This window comes from Taudactylus pleione, unplaced genomic scaffold (genome assembly GCF_031769625.1).
Source record: "Taudactylus pleione unplaced genomic scaffold, aTauple2 ptg000903l, whole genome shotgun sequence".
NCBI lineage: Eukaryota > Metazoa > Chordata > Amphibia > Anura > Myobatrachidae > Taudactylus > Taudactylus pleione.
In genome coordinates, this window is record NW_028285304.1 from 1224880 (window position 1) to 1230879 (window position 6000).

Consider the following 6000-nt stretch of genomic DNA (forward strand, 5'->3'; position numbering starts at 1 on the left):
TTTCTATTCTATTCTAAACCCCGGTGGTTTGGTGGCGGTTTCTATTCTATTCTAAACCCCGGTGGTTTGGTGGCGGTTTCTATTCTATCCTAAACCCCGGTGGTTTGGTGGCGGTTTCTATTCTATCCTAAACCCCGGGGGTTTGGTGGCGGTTTCTATTCTATTCTGTAACCCCGGCGGTTTGGTGGCGGTTTCTATTCTATTCTAAACCCCGGTGGTTTGGTGGCGGTTTCTATTCTATTCTGTAACCCCGGCGGTTTGGTGGCGGTTTCTATTCTATTCTAAACCCCGGTGGTTTGGTGGCGGTTTCTATTCTATTCTAAACCCCGAGGGTTTGGTGGCGGTTTCTATTCTATTCTGTAACCCCGGCGGTTTGGTGGCGGTTTCTATTCTATTCTAAACCCCGGGGGTTTGGTGGCGGTTTCTATTCTATTCTAAACCCTGGGGGTTTGGTGGCGGTTTCTATTCTATTCTAAACCCCGGTGGTTTGGTGGCAGTTTCTATTCTATTCTAAACCCCGGGGGTTTGGTGGCGGGTTCTATTCTATTCTAAACCCTGGGGGTTTGGTGGCAGATTTGCAACGGTTTCTAAATGACAGCCCTGTTCTATTCTATTATAAAATGTGTTTGGCAGTTTTGCAGCTGTTTTGGACTTAGTAAATCTATTCTGCAGATAGCAAAATCGGCGCCAAACCACAGTCAAAACACATTTTAGAATAGAATAGAACAGGGCTGTCATTTAGAAACCGCTGCAAAGCCGCCACCAAACCCCAGGGGGTTTAGAATAGAATAGAAACCCGCCACCAAACCACCGGGGTTTAGAATAGAATAGAAACTGCCGTCAAACCGCGTAGTAAATTTTGCCTGATGTGTTCAAAAGGTGTCCGATTTTTCATAAGATCCGATGCTTTGTTTCACGATTACAAATCGTAAACGAGCGATCGGTTGTGCACATAACGAGCGATGCTGCTGCTCGGAACGCCGTCTCTCATTACAAAATGCAGGAGGGGAGTGGCTAGGGATTTTATACACCTCGTAATCAGACATCGGATCGTATTACCTGCCAAAAATGATACGATGTGTGTCACATCGTGGTAAAATAGGTCGCCCTCGTACGGTTTTCTAGTACGAGAGGCGATCCGATTATGACTGCGGGGATGCGCATCGCCACCGTATGTACACCAAAACAACATACCATGTGTACGATCGATTGTTACTATCGATCGAAATCGTACACATCGTATAAAAATATCTTACCGTGTATGGGTGGCCTTACATCTTGTGGGCGTGACATGGACTTGTTGTGGGCAGGTCATGGGCGTGTCGTCCATTCCATACTTGTTTGCGGTGTGTGAATATAGGGCCTGATTCACTAAGGATCGCAAATGTGATTGCAGCTGCGATTACGCACACAGTCTCACTGCGATGATATGCTAATGTCTGCGATCGCAATGTAATCTCAGCACAACATGAGGACGCCCATTTCCCCTTACATTCGGAGCCACATGCACACTTGCACAAGGTCAGAGCTTACTCAGGAATTGCTACGCAGTGGTGTCCCTCTCCGCGGTGTCAGTTGGCGCGGGGAGGGATGCTGTGCTCGCGGCGTAGCCGTGCGCAGCTGAAAAGGGGCGTGACCTTGCAGACAGGGGGCGTGGCCACATCGGGTGTGGCCTCATGGACCGAACCCAGTAGTCCAGACTCCCGTGCTTTTTACTGGGAGGGCCAGGGGGGTGCAGGAGGTGCGGAGTGACTGCCCTGTGTGCAGTGCCGGCTCCCTCACAGTGTCAGGAGCCGAGTGCTACACTTAATACTACAGTGCAGCACCCGCCTCCTGGCACTGAGAGGGAGTCTGCACCTTGGTGTCACCCATCGGCCCGCACCCCCCTTGTGACGCCACTGATCGCACGCAGTGGGAGCTCAAGCTGATATGGCATCGCAGTGGCTAATTTATGCACGCCCCTGTAACGGCGTTCAAACGCACTGACACGCCTGCGTTTCGCCGACCACCCCCCCTGTCACCATCCCCAAATGGTACCTCTTGTCAATCACTCTGCGGTGGATCTGCGTAGACTCCTGATCGCAGTGGAGTCTTTGCGCACTACGATGCATACACATGCGCAAAACACAACATTCGGCCGATTGCGTGCGTAATCGCAGTTGCGATCGGTAGTGAATAAGACCCAGAATCAGGTCCCAAATCTAAAAATCGTTACAGTTCATCTAAATTTATTAAATTCAAAATTAGCCGCAGCTCTGAGAAGTCTCTGATCCATCTGACCGACCAGATCGCTCTCAGAGGGGCTCCATCGGCTTTTCCCAAATAACTTTTACACGCAAATTAGAGATTTAAGGGTCTATGTACTAAGCTTTGGGTAGAGATAAAGTGGATGGAGGTAAAGTACCAACCAATCAGATCCTAACTGCCATTTTGCCATCTCTTTATCTCTCTGCAAGGCTTAGTACATAGTCACCTTAGATCCTATTGTATTTACCTATAATTGGTAAGTTTTCTACACATGAATCCCTGGTATATAAATTTGTGCCAGAACCCGCTCCTAAGCCACAATATTGGGATGAATGTGACTCTTGTCTAGCCATTGCTATGCCATACACAGCTTGGGCTTTTACTGCGAGCGATGAGATTAGCCAGGGCCGAAACTAGGATATCTGTCACCCGGTGCAAGGCAGCAATTTTGCGCCCCCCTCCCTTCCCGTACCTGGATTTTGTCCTTGCTTCTCCAAGGCAGTGCATTACTCAGACGTCCCTGGTATAGTGACTTACATTATTCCATACACCATAATGCCCATTACACATTATGCCACTGTAATGCCTATTACCAAAGTGCCACTTACATATTTGCCCGACACCATTTTATGCCCCACAGTAATGCTTCTAATTACTTTAAAATTACCTGCTCGTTGCCATGGGGTTTCATGCTCGTTGCCAGGGGTTACATGCTCATTGCCAGGGGGTTTCATGCTTGTTGTCAGGGGATTTATGCTCATTGCCAGGGGGTTTCATGCTTGTTGTCAGGGGTTCCATGCTCGTTACCATGGGGTTCCATGCTCGTTGCCATGGGGGTTTATGCTCAGCCAGGGGGGTTTGAAGGGAGAAGATGCAGCTCTCAGCATCCTCTCCCTGCAGCGCCAGCGTTCCCGGCAGTTCCGGGAACGCTGTGTGCATTGCGCTTTGCTAACAGACACTAGAGGTCCAGTAGGACCTCTAGCATCTGTCTCTTCCTTGGCGGCGGCCATTTTTTGATGGCCGTTTTCAGCAGAGTCCATGCGGACGGCTAGTCCGCATGGAATCTGCTGAAAACGGCCATCCAAAAATGGCCGCCGCCAAGAAAGAGACAGACACTAGAGGTCCAGTAAGGACCTCTAGCATTAGTCTCCTCTTCGGCGGTGGCCATTTTCAGATGGCAGAGTCTGCTTTTTCACCCCCCCCCCGCAATCCCCTCCCGGTGCACGTGCACCTCTAGCCCCCCCCTAGTTGCGGCCCTGGATTAGCGATTCCCTGAGTAAGGTCAGACCTAGAGCAAGTGTGCATGAGGCTGCGATGGTACGCCATGTGAACGATGGTTTTGCAGACTTGCTAAGTTTTACGGATGTGTGTAAGGTAAAGGGGGCATCCTTATGTTAGGCTGCGACAGTATTGCGATTACAATCATTAGCATATCTTCGCTGTGAGACTGCGTGCGTAATCGCTATTGCGATCACAATAGCGATCCTTACTGAATCAGGCCCCCTGTACTGTACATATATAGCAATGATCCTTTCCCTTCATGTCTGCTGTACCCTTAATCCCTTTATATTGCAAAGACAAAACATTTGCGGACTGTTGGGTGCTGGAAAGAAACAGCCTTGAAGTTGTATCACTTGCTCCCGGCACTGTGAGCCGGCATTGTCACAATTATCTCTATACAAAGTTACAACAACACAGCACCATCCACAATGGGTCTTCTGTTGTTACCCTGTGGAGCATTAATAATTACAATCTCATTGGAATTTCAATTATTTTAGTCCCCCCTCCCAAAACCATGAGTAACAAAATAAGCAAACAAAATGTTGACACTGTGTTGTTGACAATCTGAACGGGTCGGCATTTTACCATACAGTAAGTGTATGTCAGCATATTGTGCATCAACCTAATGGCCATGTCGCCATTCAGAACCTGGCAACATTCCGTTTTCTTTTTCCGACATCTGAATGTCGACAAGTCATAACACACCATTTTTTATTTATTACAGTACTGACTGAGTAGTTCACAAGTGAAGTACTCATGTTCTAGCAGAACAGGTTTTAAGGATACCCATGCTTGGGCAAAGGAGGTTGAATCAAAACAACTGATGTACTAATTAAGTCACATGTCTGTCGGATATTCCTAAAACATGGACTGTTCTTTGGGTGGGGTTTATGGGGCTTGAGAAGCAGAATTGGGAAATATTGCCGACTACATCCCAGCCGGAATGTCTGATTAGAGCATTAATAAAGAAAACTAAAAATAGTTATTGCGGAAGATTATAGGACCTATTTATCAAACAATATTTGTGATATATTCCTCGAAAATGGGTGCACCTGCAAATACCAAGGATCCCGTGGCTATATGTATTTAATAATATATGTATTTTCGATCACAAAACCATAAGTTTCTATGAGGGCTGCTGAATTGTGGAATTTACCAAACTTCGGAATGAGCGAGCCTGTCAATCCCTCCCTCCTTCTTCATGTGATGTATACTTCTTAGTGTATGATTGTTAGCCTGTTGTGCACAGGAACCAGCTTTGTCACCATCATCATCAGTTCTCATTGGGAGCATGGACATGTGATCCGCCTCCAAACAAAGGGCCTGATTCAGAGACGAACGCTCTGACCAGAGCTCTCGCTCTGAATCAGGGCCCTCCTACCTCATTTTGGAGCGACCTCATGGACGCTCGCATAGCTGTGGGTGACCACCCACAGCTATAGCGAGCGTCCATGATGATGGACGCGATGGTCAAGACCATTGCGACCATCGGGCTTGCGACGAGACCCTGCGGTAGGGTCTCGGTGACCGCATGCCCTGGAGTGATTTTGGCTCTATCAGAGCCAAAATCACTCCCACTGACATCACTAGTGATGTCAGTGGGGCCGGACCCAGACGGTAGGCATTCCCATGGGAACGCCTTCGTCTGGCAGCCACGCCCCTGGCACGCCCACCAAAGGGGGCGTGCTGTCACTCACCATCGACAGCACGCCCCCTTTGGTGCGAAACCCCGAGCGACGACATCCTCGTCGCTCGCCGGGTCTCGCGCATGCGCACAACGGAGCTCCCTCCGTCGTGCGCATGCGCACTTCGGCACCATCGACCCGCTTGCGAGCGAACAGCGCTCGCGAGCGGGTCCGAATCAGGCCCAGAGGCATATGCGTCATTCTTGCAGTCAGCACAATCAGGCCCTTATTGTACTCTGGACGCGGTTACACATCCCCGCCACCCAGTCACCATAGGGACAGGTGCTTCATTAAATTCTGAGCGCATGCGCAGTAGGAAAAAAACACAAATTAAGTTTACATCCAAATGTGCGTTTTATAATTCGTTTTGTTTTTTACTAACATTGATAACTGATCTGAAGACGCCTTATCTGCATTTTCAATCCGTTTTGAACACGAGGTTAAGGTGCAACATACAATAATGCACACAGTAAATGAAGACTTAAAAAAAAAAAAAAAGAGTAAAATACTATAAAAAGGCAGTATTATTATTTACATGGGAAATAAACATCCAAAATGGTTTTTAAAAAAGTATGCGCTACAAGAAGCTTTTTTTTTTCTACAAAATTTTTTTTCTTTTAAAACCACCCATGTGCGCATACTATAAGACTTCATTTCATCTACATGAATTTTGGACATTGTTACTACTATGACACAAGAATTGACGGCAGTTTAATATTCTCCAGCGAATGGGAATTTGGGGTGATCCTTCCACCTGCAGAAACAAGGACAGTATATTTGTGAACGT